Raw genomic sequence first — 14,904 nt, forward strand, 5'->3', positions numbered from 1 at the left:
ACATAAAAGTGGGTGGGGCCTAATTTGCTGCGGCGCGCTGCGCGTAGGGCCCCGCCAAAGTCAATTGCCCAGGGCCCCGCAAACCCTGGATCCGCCACTGTCACCATCTTATTTGGCAAAATAGACTTGGCAGTCGTAAAGGCAGGGAAAGTGAGCAAGACCATCCTACTCCTTCTCCCCATAATCTTCCTTATAGGAAGGCCACGTCTACACTTAGCACTAGCACTTGGTAATCTTATCATCATCCTTACCAACTGTTTGTCATCTGTAAGGAATTGTGTGTCCAGATAACAGCAATATGTCTCCAGGCACTCAGTGGTTCTACACCTGAATTTGCACCTGGCTAAGCTGCTAGCGGTGCATTCTGTGCCATACCACTCATTCCACTGCGTTTTACAAACCACTGGCATGCGTTCAACTTTGATGGAGGATAATTAGCCACCATTATTTCTCTAGGAAAGCTGTCCCTGCTTTATATTGTCATGTGTCGGATAATGTGCTTTTCTCTGGCTATATCAGTCTGGGGAAAGGTAAATGCCACTGTTGACACATGGAGCAGAAATTATGGACAAGGACAATACATTGCTTTCACAGCCCACTGGCTCAATGCTTTGAGTGTCAGTGGCCACAGTGCAGATATGCAATAAGGCCAGCTGCTAGTTTCACTCCGTTTGTGCAGGACCAGTTCCGACAACAAGCAGTGGCGATAGTGGGAGCAGCAGCGCGAGGTTGGTAAGTATGAGAACTTAATGAGAATGCCGGGTGCCGTGGCCACGTTAGCTCAGGCCCGCACCCGGTGTATGTCGATGACGTCTTACTGCGTCTCAGCACAGGCGGCGTCATCACGCCCCCTACGCTGAGATGCAGGAGCAGGAGAAGACAAGCAGCCGCGGGAGAAGATGAGCAGTGGCAGCAGCGGGAACAGCAGTACGAGGTCGGTAAGTATGAGAACTTAATGTTTGTTTGTCCTCAGACTTGCTCACTGCCGACCCCCGAGTCACCTTATACTATAGGCCGCGGAGGCCGGCAGTGGTAGGCCCGAGCCCGAGCCGCGATCCCACTGCCGCTATTATTATACTCGGGGGGTCTTTTCAGACCCCCGAGTATAATAATCGAAGCCCCAGCGGATGTGAGAGAAAATAATAAACAGTTTTACTCACCTCTCCTGGATCCGATGTTAATCCTAGCCGGCGTCAGGCCTATATGGTAAAATCCCAGATGTCACCATATAGGCCCAAAGCTTGTGGTAGTAGTAATAGCCTGTTACTGCTAGCACAGGCTTTGGGCCGGTACAGCAACAGGCTGCTACTGCTGGGGCATTATCATACAGGCCCAAAGCATTATGGTAGCAGTAACAGCCTGTTGCCATACAGGCCCAAAGCCTGTGCTAGCAGGAACAGGCTATTACTACTACCACAGGCTTTGGACCTATATGGTAATATCCCAGACAACGTAACATCTGGAATATTACCATTTAGGCCTGAAGCCGGCTAGGATTAATATGAGCACAAACAGAATGTCCCCCCCCCCCATTTTTTGTGCTAAAATTAGGGGGTCGACTTATACTCGAGTATATGCGGTATGTCCCTCAGTGGTCCCTACACACAGTATTATGTCCCTTAGTGGCCCCTGCACACAGTATTATGTCCCATAGTCACCCCTGCACTCAATACTATGCTCCACTGTGGACACCCATAAACAATTATAATACTCTGAGTATAATAATCGGAGACCCAGGGGGAATAAAAACATTAAAAAAAAAAACACTGTTACTTACCTGTCCCCTGTCTCCGCTGCAGTCCTCCACTGTCGTCCTTCTTCAATGACGTCGGACGTCACATGACCCGGGACGCAGGCCGGGTTCATGTGACATCAGAGACGTCAGACAACTAGGCCTGAAGCCTGCCCGGATTGTGGAGAGGTAAGTAACAGTGTCTTTTATGTTTCTTATCTCTCTTCTGCCTCCGATCATTATACTTGGGGGTCTGCAAAGACCCCTGAGTAAAATGATAGTCTTTGTGCGGCCCGGTAATAGCCTATTAAGAAAAAATAAAAAACCGCAGCGGTAGCAGCTGTCGCCGGGCCCCCTAATGTCCCAGGCTCTGTGGCAGCCGCTACCACTACTACCACGGTAGTTACGCCACTGTAGAGACCCTTTAAAGGGGAAATGTACAGGATAATAACTACTGTATATATGCAGTGGCATAAAACTGTGCAAACTCATTAGAAACAGTTTGCAGTATCCTTTAGGATGCTACATATGTTTCTTACTGCCCTATTAATAAGATTTAGATAAAAATGAATGTAGATAACCTAATTTGCATATTGAGAGATTATGGCTCTGAAGCTGCAGAATTATGAGCACAACTTTGGAAGAGACTGTAGTGTAAAAAAATGTACAGTAATTCAGCATCCAGTACATGTCAGGTGCGTACACAAAGGAGCAATGTCACAGTTAAAAACACCCCCTTATTGACCCTGGCAGGCCACCGCTCTCCTAAATGATGATGATTATCATTAGGAGAATAATGGCTCATGAATTACCGGGTCCCCCAGTAACCAATAAGCGCTTCCATCAGTACTGACTGCCAGCGAGACTCAAGGATTGAGCAGTGAGTATGCTTCCCACTACTAAGATCAGTAAGCACTAACAAAAATACTCACTGCTCCCCCCTAGGACACGTGTGAGTGGCTATGGGTATTGCATTGTATGGAGGCTGAGATAGGAGATTATACTGTGTGGGTGCATTGTAATGTGTATGGACTAAGGTAACATACTGTGTATGGGCACTAAAAAGGGCATTATACTCTGCCCCCCCCCCCCCTCTTCTGGAAAGTCCTGTCTTTGCCCCAGGGGGTTTACTTTGTATTAGATATAAACTATGAAACAGTATCTAGCACTGGACTGACACACTCACAGTCTAAAGGCCATCTGCAGCATAGCTGGGACATTTCTACTTTGTGTTGGTGCAGAAGTCTTGTCCTTGCCGCAGGACTCAGGTATGGAAACATTCCCCACCTCTTCCATCACAGGTTTCATTAGTGCAAATCCCAGAAGGACGTCGCCCGAGTGACCGAATTCTAACACATGGGGCGAGCTGGCAGAGATAATGATATTTCAGGGTAAAGCAGACCCCAACCCTGATTGGATAATGACTTTTCTGTTTTTATTCCTCCTTTTTCCTCATTATATTTAATTGAATAATAGCGCACGGTTAAGTGCTGTAAACGCCACAAGAGAAGGGGCACCGTTTGTTTTCGCAGCTGGACAATCTCAGGAATCAATGTATAAGGGACCGAGTTCTATTAACTGTTAATTGTCAGCTCTTATGAGCCAATGTCTATTGCACTGAGTGAATGTAGCGTTAAGTGGAGGGCTCAGAACAGTTATTTTGATTAGAGCGGAGGCGAAGGCGAGTCAGACATAATGTCATCTTCATTAATACATGGAGATCCCAGTATACGTGTAGCTCCCTCACTCCTTTATTACTCTATATGTGAATGGAGTACGTGGCCTGGAGGCTAGTGACCCATACGCCTGCCATTCTTTACAGTGTTTAGAACAAGTTGCATTCATGATAATATTTAGCAACAAATTAGCATAAACAAGAAACACTGACTAATGGCTGCTCCAATCACATCCAGAGCTGCAAATGCAATCCCTTGTTCTCCTGTTACGCTGGGTTCACACCAGTGTTCGGCACTCCGTTCTCAGGTTTCCGTCTCCTGCATGCAGAAGATGGAAACCTGTCATGCCGAGCCCGGCCGTGAGCACCGGTGAGCGTTTTATGCTCTCCACTGCTAAACCGTTTTTTTTTAAAACCGGACACAGAGTACTGCATGTCCGACTCTATGTCCGGTTTAAAAAAAAACAGTTTCACCGCGGAGAGCATAAAACGCTCACTGGCACTCACGGCCGGACACTTTTCAAACCCATTCAAATGAATAGGTTTGAAAGATGCCGGCAGGTTTCCGTCTCCTGTCCAGTTTTGTGCAGGAAACGGAAACCTGCAGAACGGACTCCTGGGCCCAGATGTGAACGAGCCCTTAGCTCTCAGGCTGTTGGATCTCACATCTCTGCTTACTGTTGGTTTAGTACCTGTATACAATTCTGCTGTACTTCATAGTAAGATATGTACAGCGCCGCACCTCCCATGAGGCGACCTGAAGCGACCGCTTCAGGCGGCGCTATGCCAGGGCCTTGGGAGGGCAGCATTTTTGGCTTTTGGCTTAGCGTCACCGTGTCTGCAGCCCGACACGGGAAGCGAGCGGTGTATTGGGGCGGCCCTGCTGGACGCAGCGCTTCTCCAGCGGCCGCCCCTCACACTCAGGCAGAGAGCAGGTCCTCTCCCTGCTCTCTGCCTGCGAACGCCGCTCGCTCCGCTAGGCCCCGCCCCTTTCAGCTCGACCCCACCCCTTTCCGCTAGGCCCCACTCCTTTCTTTGGGGCCCCGCCCCCTCAGCCCCGCCCCCTCCTCGGGGGGGGGGGGGGGCTTTCTGACGCCGCTTCAGGCAGCAGAAAGTCCAGGTTCACCCCTGGATATGTAGTAGGGGTTAGGGTTATATCCTAGACCCCAGTATACTGTTTTAGGCTTGGTTCACATTTATGCACTGGTTTACGTTCAGGGGTCCGCTTAGGGTCCCCCCGAACATAAACCTAAATCCTCATTAAAAAGTAGTTACCTTAGTAATCCTGCAGACCCCATAGACTATAATGGGGTCTGCATTGCTTCTGTTCAGTTTATGCCCAAAAAGGGTGAAAAATGTGGAGAGGGGAATTGAATGCCCATACGGAGACTGAGCACAGATGTGAACTGAGCCTTAGTTAAGTTTCAGAACAGTTCTGAAGGGCAGTAAATTGTGAGTGCAGCTCTGGACATGAATCCAGTGTTTGGCTTGTGTTGCTATAAATCCTTTTAATGTTGATGCAAATTAGACTATATTAGCTAAGTGGGTACCTCCACTATAGGACACAGGGACCCCCACCCCCAGGGAAAGGACAGTATTACCCCCTACTCGGCTAGTATAACCTCATTTACATAAACACTAATGGGACTTATATCTAAAGAATGGCTGAATTGATTTGCATAAACAATATAATGCTCAGTGTGGCATTGCCTATATCAGGGGTCGGCAACCCCTGGCACGCGTGCCAAGACTGGCACGCGAGGCATATTTTGCTGGCACGGCAGCCAGCCTGCAACTTTCATACAAACTGAGAGAGAGAGAGCGTCCCTTCAGTGCTCTGCTATAGAGCTGAGGACACGCCCCCTTCTCTCACTGCCCACCAATCAGAGGTGAGCCTCTCACTGCACGGGCTAAGGGCTCCCTGGACCTGCTGCTACATGTGAGGAGCTCCTGCCGTCTGCAGCCCTGAGGAGAGAGAGGAAGCTCCGGGAGCAAAGTGAAAGTAAAAACACCAGGTACGTGTGTTACTAACTATTCTCATTAATGTCAGGCATTTGGGGTTATTACTTTAGTGTTAGTAACCCCATGTGCCTCACATTAATAGCAGTTAACCCCATCATGTCCCTCACATTAACCCTGTGTGGCTCACATAAGGGTTACTGATGTGTGAGACATATGGGGGTACTAATAAAGGACCTATATAATGAAGATATTCACTTATTACCTCCATATGTCTCACATATCAGTGTCCCTTATTTAAAGCACACGGGGTTAATGTGAGGGACATGATGGGGTTAACTGCTATTAATATGAGGCACATTGAGTTAACCTGTAATACACATGACCAGACTCTACAACTGTGGATAAAAGTACAGACCTATATATTTCAATTGACCCATATATACAGCCATTATTTTTGTGGCTGTGTATCTGGGCCAAATTGAAGAGCTGAAAACTATTGAGCAGGTCCTATATGTGTCCTATACATCCCCTATATCTGTCCTATACATCCCCTATATGTGTCCTATACATCCCCTTTATCTGTCCTATACATCCCCTATATGTGTCCTATACGTCCCCTATATCTGTCCTATACGTCCCCTATATCTGTCCTATACGTCCCCTATATCTGTCCTATACATCCCCTATATCTGCCCTATACATCCCCTATATCTGCCCTATACATCCCCTATATCTGTCCTATACATCCCCTATATGTGTCCTATACATCCCCTATATCTGTCCTATACGTACCCTATATCTGTCCTATACATCCCCTATATCTGTCTGCATTTGCAGCCCTGTCAATTCATTTTTAACATATAGGTCAGTGAAAACCACATCCATGCCATTTGTATGCAGGAGGCGTAAGGCTGAGGCCCCACATTGCAGAAATGCAGCATTTTTGTTGCAGATTTTCATGCGGTTTATTTCAACCAAAGCTAAAAATGGCTACAGAAGGAATGGGAAATATATAGGAAGCTTCTTATACGTTTCCCTTCTGCTTAATCTACTCCTGGCTCAGGCTCAGAAAAACGCAGCAAAATATGTAACAAAAAAAGCTGTGTTCCAACAACGCAGGGGCCTTAGGCTAAAGCCCCACGTTGCAGAAACAGCTTTTTTCCCTGTCGTCCCTACCAGCGGCACAATGTGGGGTATTTCGTGCCCCTGTGTGCTGGTAGGACAGGCGGAATTTTAATTAGCCATGTATTAATTTCACATGGCTTGTTCCCTTTAAGAGGGCACAGATACCTCCCCCCTGTGCGTTTTTTTCTGTCCTGTGTAAAGGATCGGACAGGTGGGGAGGACTCTGTGTCCTCCTAAAGAGTAAGAGTAAAGAAGAAGTTTCAGGTACTTACCTGTTCAGACCTGTTCAGGTGTCTTCAATGATGCACTCTGCCCCTTTGGACTTCTGTGTCGGTCCTGCAAAGATAATAGGTAAGATTAAGGTTACCTATTTTACCCACCTCCCTCACGCGATCCTTCTACCTTTCCCCGGCATCCAGTCCTGCTGGGCTTCGGGAGCCGCGCGCAGCCAGCCGGCGTGTTCGCGCGGCTCCATGAGGGGAACTTCCGGTTTCGCGGAACCTTTCCTCTGCGTAGGAGGGTTCCGGCCGGTCGTTTGGTAATGTAACACCGGCAACTTCCGGTTTTTGGCTTTCGCCGCTCCGGGACCACGCGAACAGCAGCGTTGGACACTGGAGGTCCTCAGGAGCTTAAGGTACGTGCCAAAGTAGTTGGCTCAAGGGGGGAGCGTGACTTGAAGGGCTAGGAGTCTTATGAAGGGCAAAAGGAACGGAGCTCTTTTGACTAAGGCCACGCCCCTTCCGGATATGGGGCTGTAAAAGGAGGCAGGTTGCATCCCTCATTGCCTGCTAGTCTAATCCCTAGCTGGTTTCTGCGCTGTGGCTTGTGGTTTCCGCTTCAAAACTGCATTTATTCTACTTCAACTCTGCTGAAGGTTGGTAAGTGGTCTGCAGAAGCTGGGTGAGTCTCCTCATATGGTTCCTTGAATGTACTCCTCTGATGTTTCATATTCCATGCTTAGGTATCGCTGAAAACTAGTTTCTATTTGTCATGTCTTCCTCTTCTACCCCTCCCGGGGATCAAGTGAGACGGAAGAGGTCTTCTAAAAGGAGACACCTGGCTTGCATTGATTGTGACGTTCCACTACCTGATGGTAGGTGCGGTTTTTTCGTCTGCTAATTCTCCCAATGGTGGGAGTATCCTGAATGTCATTGTTTTGCCTTTAGGCTATGACTGGTCACGCTGCCAGCAATGCAGGGGACCTCTGCGGGAGGAACCCGTTACCAGTGATATGGTAGCATGGGTCAAGGAGTACATGGTGAGTACGGTTGCCGCAAAGAGGGGAAGGGTCCCCCCGGCTTCTAAGTATCCTTGTGTTTTTTGCAGGATGATTCTTTAAAGGATATCCGTACTTTATTGGCTCAGCTCACCAAGAAGCAGCGCGTGGAAAGGCGTTCTGCTTCACTGCCCTCCCTGGAGCGCCTCCAGGTGGAGGATGTGTCCATATCATCGGACGATCAGTCCTCCTGTACCAGCAGACCAATTTTCCATCGGGAGAAGACTAATAAACTGCTGAAGGCCATCCGGTCGTGGGACCAGGTTGGCGAGGGGGAAGCCTCTGCGTCCACCTCTGGGAAGCGGAGGGTTTTCCAAGTGGACGCCTCCATGGCCAGCCTAATGGAACAAGAATGGAAGCAGCCGGAGAAGGCTTACGTCACCACCAGAGCTTTCAAAGCAGTATATCCGATTGATCCCTCCCAACTGGATCGCTGGGGTCCGCCACCCAAGGTGGATTTAGCCATCTCTAAGCTTTCCCGTCGCACTGTCGTGCCCATCGATGACGGGTCAAATCTTCAGGATTTGCTTGATAGGAGAGTGGATTCAACGCTCAAGAAGGCGTATTCGTCTGCTTCAGCCCAGGTGACGGTGGGCATCGCCTCAACGGAAGTAGCTGATAAGCTTCAAGCCCGGCTGGACCGCCTGGAACGGGATATCGACTCCGGGGTTAACAGGGACGACATCCTGGCATCCATGGGGGAGATCCGTCTCGCTACGGATTTCCTGAGAGAATCGGCAAGACAGCAGGTGAAGCTGGCTTCCAAGGCCATGGCCCTCAATACCGCCGCCAGGAGGCCCTTGTGGCTCAAACCTTGGCGGGCTGATGTCGCCTCCAAGTTTTCTTTGTGTTCCCTCCCCTTTCAACCTGGAAAGGTTTTCGGCCAAGGGCTGGACGATCTGATGGAGGGATTGGCTGATGGTAGAGGGAGATCACTACCACAAGCAACCAGAGAAAGAAGGCCTCCCCCTTCTAGGGGTCGAGGCTCCACGTCTCAATACAGGCCTCAACAGGGAAGCCAGAGACGCCCCAGATACCGTCCGAAGGGGGCGGGTCGCGGGATCCCCAAGGAGGACCCTAAGAAGAAGGGGTTTTGAGGAGACGCCGCTCTCTGTGACCAGCTCTCCTGTAGGAGGGCGCCTTTCGAATTTCCTTGTGGCATGGCATCTTCACATTCTGGACCCATGGGTCCTTCAAGTTGTTCAGCGAGGATACGCAATAGAGTTCTCCCATCCTCCGGTGGATCGTTTCATCACTACGCGGGTCTTACCAGTCCTACAACAAGACTGCCTGGAGGCTTCCGTCGCAGAATATCTCTCAAAGGGGGCCCTGGAAAGGGTCCCTCCTCCCGAAGTGGGTCAAGGAGTTTATTCACCCGTGTTCTTGGTTCCAAAGTTCACAGGAGGGTGGCGGATGATTATAGATCTTCGGTTCCTCAACCTCTTCATAAAGAAAAAACCTTTCAGGATGGAGTCCATAGACTCAGTAACCAGTTTCCTATTGCGCGACGAGGTCATGGTCACCCTGGACCTAAAGGATGCCTACTTACATATCCCCATCTTCCCGCCACACAGGAAATATCTACGTATAGCCGTTCTTATGGCTGGTCACAGAGAGCACCTACAGTTCACTGCTTTGCCATTCGGCATATCGTCAGCTCCGTATGTATTCACCAAGATGGTCGCACCAGTTGCCGCCGCTCTCAGACTTCAAGGCCTTTTCGTGGTTCCCTACCTCGACGACTGGCTTATAAAAGCTCAGTCTACTTCAATTCTCCATCACCACCTCCAGATAGCCATCGCCTTCCTCCAGGAGTTAGGTTGGCTGATCAATTGGGAGAAGTCAGAAATAGTGCCATCCACCCGGAAGAAATTCCTGGGGTTTGTTCTGGATTCCCAGAGCATGCAGATTTTCCTATCTCGTCCAAGGCGAGCAAAAATAGAAGCTTCGGTTCGGGGCCTTCTCAGGTCCCGATGGATCACCATTCGCACCGCCATGCGGGTCCTAGGCCTGATGTCTTCTTCAGCCAAGGCGGTCCCTTGGGCTTTATGGCACTTGCGTCCCCTTCAGATGGAAGTGTTGAGAGCCTGGAACGGATCTCCACGGGGACTGCACAGGAAGATCTGCCTTTCTCCCGGTACCCGTCTTTCCCTCAGATGGTGGAGACACCTGAAAGACGGAAGGTCCTCGGTTCAACCTCGTTGGACCCTGTTGACAACAGATGCGTCCCATTCGGGATGGGGAGCCCACCTGGACGGCAGGACTGTCCAGGGTCTGTGGAGGAATCCAGAGGTAGGAACCTCCAACCTGAAGGAGCTAAAAGCAGTTTATCTGGCGCTGAAGTACTTCGCCCCCTTTCTCGAAGGGAAGGCAGTCAAGGTCCGGTCAGACAATATGACGACGGTAATATACTTGAACAAACAGGGCGGCACCAGGGTTCCAGCCCTACTGAAAGAGGCGAACTTGATCTTCACGTGGGCAGAGAAGAATCTGACCCACCTATCCGCTGTTCACATCAAGGGCTCCCTGAACATAGTAGCGGATCAGTTGAGTCGGGGTATCCCTGTATCAGGAGAATGGTCTCTCAATCAAGACATATTCCATCAGATTGTCCAAACATGGGGCCTTCCGGATGTCGACCTCATGGCAACCCGACTCAACGCCAAGGTGGAAACCTTCTGCTCTCTGTACCAGGAGGACAATGCCTTGGCAGTGGATGCCCTGTCCATCCCATGGAGGTTCAGGCTGATATACATCTTCCCTCCAGTTTCCATCATACCCAAGGTATTGATGAAAATCAGACAGGACCAAGTCTCGGGAATTGCCATAATCCCGTTCTGGCCGAAAAGGACTTGGTTTGCCCAGCTCATGTGGATGAGTCAAGGCAGGTATTGGAGGCTTCCCCCCCTCCCAGATCTGGTGACACAAGGAGAGCTGAGACACCACGATCTAAGGAGATTCAATCTGACAGCCTGGAGGTTGACCAGTCCCTATTAAGGAATAGAGGACTGTCTCAAGGCGTCCTAAGGACTTTAGCCAGCGCCAGAGCCACCTCGACCAATAAGAATTACTGTAGGATCGGTAATATTTTCCAGGCTTGGTGCACGGAACACGAAGTGGACTCCTCCGATCCCCCTGTGAGGGCGATCCTGGATTTCCTTCAGGACGGCCTAGACAGAGGGCTTGCAGCTTCTACCCTGAAGGTACATGTAGCCGCTTTGTCCGCCTATCTGGGGAGGCGGTTGTCTCAGGATCCTTTAGTGAGCACCTTTATCAAAGGGGCAACTAGGCTGAGACCAGCAGTTTCTGCTCCTGTCCACCAATGGGACCTCAGCAAGGTCCTAACGGCACTTTGTGTTGCTCCATTCGAACCTCTGGAGGAGGTGGATCTAAAGTGGCTGACCTATAAGGTATCTTTTCTCCTCGCTATCACCTCGGCAAAAAGGGTAGGGGAGCTTCAAGCACTCTCATCGGAAGCTCCTTACATTGCCTTCTTTGAAGACCGTGTTCAGTTGAGATTTCTGCCAGGATTCAGGCCGAAAGTTTCTTCTAGGGCGAATGTGAGTCAGCTCATTTGCTTGCCAACCTTTTTTCCCGTGCCCACTTCCCCTGAGGAGGAGAGGTGGCATACCCTAGATTTAGTCCGGAACCTGCAGATTTACCTTCAGCGCACACGCGCTTTCAGGAGATCTGAGAACTTGTTAATAAATTATGTAGGGGGCCATAAAGGCCGCAAGGCTTCTAAGGCCACCATCTCTCGCTGGGTGAAGGAAGCAATCAAGTTGGCGTTTGTGAGTCAGAACTTACCTCCGCCGACCGTCCTAAGGGCCCATTCGACGCGGGCAGTATCGACCTCTTGGGCAGAGGTCAAGGCTCTCACCTTGGACCAGATTTGTGCAGCAGCATCCTGGTCTTCAGAATTGACTTTTGTGAAGCACTACCGACTTGATCGGTATGGCTCAGAAGCTACTGCCTTCGGGCGTACTGTATTACATTCTGCTTGTGTTTAATCTCCCACCCTTATGGGGATTACTTGCTATTTCCCCACATTGTGCCGCTGGTAGGGACGACAGGGAACAAAGGATTATGTAGATAATCTTGTTTCCCTTAGTCCTAACAGCGGCACAAGGATTCCCCCCCTATTGTTGTTTATTTTGGAATGTATGTATTATTACTTGTTATTTACGCACAGGGGGGAGGTATCTGTGCCCTCTTAAAGGGAACAAGCCATGTGAAATTAATACATGGCTAATTAAAATTCCGCCTGTCCTACCAGCACACAGGGGCACGAAATACCCCACATTGTGCCGCTGTTAGGACTAAGGGAAACAAGATTATCTACATAATCCTTTGTTTTGTTGCAGATTTTGCAGGGGTTTTTTTTTTAGCTGAAGCCAGGAGTAGATTGAGCAGGAGGGAGACATATAAGAAGCTTCCTATATATTTCCCATTCGTTTTCTAGCCATTCTTGGCTTTGACGTAAAAAAAAAAACGCAGCTAAATCTGCAATAAAAAAGCTGCATTTTTGTAATGTGGGGCCTCAGCCTTAGTGGGATTCTATTAGGTGGTGACACTGTAACTAGATGCAATTATAGCCAAATCCAGTTCCTGGGCACCAGTGCGGCCACTTTGTTGAAAGTGTGACACCCATTAATTCCTGACTGGGGTTTTGCTGTTACTGCACCGCCAGGAACTAAAAGTGACAAATTAATCTGCGTTTCACTTAGGGAGCGTTCACACTACCGTCTGTGTCCGTCAGACAATGTCCGCTGCTAATGTCTGTTCAAAATCTTGTGTGGACATTAGCAGCGGACACTAGCTGTGTCCGTGACATTTTGCATTGATTTAAATGGACATCGGGTGCGTTCGTTTACTGTCCGTGGGTGTCCTTAAGTGTCCGTTCCCAAAGATGTCCGACTTTTCAAGCGGACAGAAAAACCTACATGTCGGGTTTTGCTGTCCGCTTGAAAAGTCGGACATCTTTGAGAACGGACAGTTAAGGACACCCACAGACAGTAAAAGAACGCACCCGATGTCCATTTAAATCAATGCAAAATGTCACAGACACAGCTAGTGTCCGATGCTAATGTCCGTGTAAGATTTTGAACGGACATTAGCAGCGGACACTAGCTGTCGGACACCGACGGTAGTGTGAACGCTCCCTTACAGAAAACTGAAGTTACTAACGGCCAAGGACTGGATGGAGCATACAGGTACATTGTGTGTCAGAGCTTTACAGGTATGACCTTACACTGCTCCCAGTCACATACATTACCACTAATTGTGGGTTACGCATGTACTTACATTGCTTCTAAAGGAAAAGCACATGTGTACCCAGGCAAATAGTGGTAAGCGCATGTGGCTGGGAGCGCAGTATGACAGCACCCCTATGTTGTGGTTTGTGCTATATGACTTTAGTGTAGGTGTCGTCAGCTTTACAATTATTGCTCGGCACTCCGAGGACCTCATCTTTGATTTTTTAATTTAAATCGGCACGCCGAACAAAAAAGATTGCCTACCCCTGGCCTATATGATGAGCATGTCATTGGGATTTTCAGACCTGGTAATAGGTCCTCTTTAAGAGCTATAAGCAAAGCAGCAAGATTGTAAATTGCGCTGTGGATGTGACTGGAGCTCACACCTAGCAGGGCGCAGCTTTCAGATATAAGGTTCTTAAGGTTGTGATTTGACAGGAAACTAGAAAAATAGTAAGTGCATTCTGTAACTAAACTGGGATTAGCAGTGAACTATAAATTCAGGCAGACTTGGAAACTAGCAGAGTTATAAATACAGCTCTGCATGTGACTGGAGCATAAAACATAATGTCATTCACGAGAAGTGCAGTACAATAGTATAAGTGAAGTTATGTAGCATTATATGTTGATGTATACGGTAGACTGATGTTCAGAAGTGGATCTTTGCTTTAAGAAAATGGCCTGTGATCTCTGCTTAGAACCAGCAATTTCCCTGTGTCTTGCCATCTCCATCTCGACAGGATCAACGAGGTGCGGAATTAATAATCCATCTAAAGTGTCAGATACAAATCTTGTGAGTGCTGTTTACAGCTGTTTTCAAGTCTCTGCCTTTGTAAAATTCTAACATCCTTTTGTACAAAATACCAAGTTCAAGGCAGCTGATGAATTATTCAATGTCATGAAAGCCGGCAAATCAATGTCTCCCGTCCCAGGAATGGCGCATTAAGTGTTCACAGTTCTATTGTCAGGTTCCGCCAACATACGCACAGAACAGGAGATTTATCGCAAGTCGCCGGGTAAGGTCAATGCCCCCCCCCTCCCCAATTTCCTACATTACTAACACTGTGATTCAGCAGCTTCTTCCTGTTCTTAGAACTCCTTTTATTTCAAAAAGGCCATGAAGTCTGATGTAAATAATCACTGTATAATGGAAAGTTCACAGTTATTGAAATAGCCTTTGGGGTTTTGCTCTTTGCCATTGTTAAGATCACTGCTTGCTGTTAAAGGGGCTCTATCAGCAAAATTATGCCATATGAGCCCCACATATGCCTGAATAGCCTTTAAAAAGGCTATTCAGGCACCGCTAATGGTATTCGTTAATGGTATTTTAACCACCCTCCCCCCGTTTTAAACTAAGACCGTAAAAACATATATGCAAATTATACATACCGTGCACAGTGGGCGGTTCGTGCACTGGTGGGTGGTCATCTTCGGTCCCGCCTTCCTCTGGTGTCTTCTTCCAGCAATGTCCTCCTTCCACGCCTTCTTCTTCTTTTCACCAGCGGGTTGTGTTTAAATCCCATGCATGCACTTTATTGCTCCCTCGCTACTGCGCACGCTCCGGCGCCATTTTAGTCAATGGAAGTTCGCGACCGTTCTGCGCATGCGCAGTACACTCACGTAGTTCTAAGGGGAACTGAGCATACTGAGCATGCTCAGTATGCTCAGTACCCCTTAGAACTATGACAAAAATGGCGCCGGAGCGTGCGCAGTAGCTCTCCGGAGGGAGCGATACTGCACACACGTGGGATTTAAACACAACCCGGCCGGCATGCGCACTCGGCTCTGCTGGTGTCTCACCATAGAGAATGAATACCAGCGAGAGACATTAATTTATTTCAACGTTTACAACATTGCTGGGGAGGTATGTGCTGCACTG

The sequence above is a fragment of the Leptodactylus fuscus genome, chromosome 7, assembly GCF_031893055.1.
Source record: "Leptodactylus fuscus isolate aLepFus1 chromosome 7, aLepFus1.hap2, whole genome shotgun sequence".
Classification (NCBI taxonomy): domain Eukaryota; kingdom Metazoa; phylum Chordata; class Amphibia; order Anura; family Leptodactylidae; genus Leptodactylus; species Leptodactylus fuscus.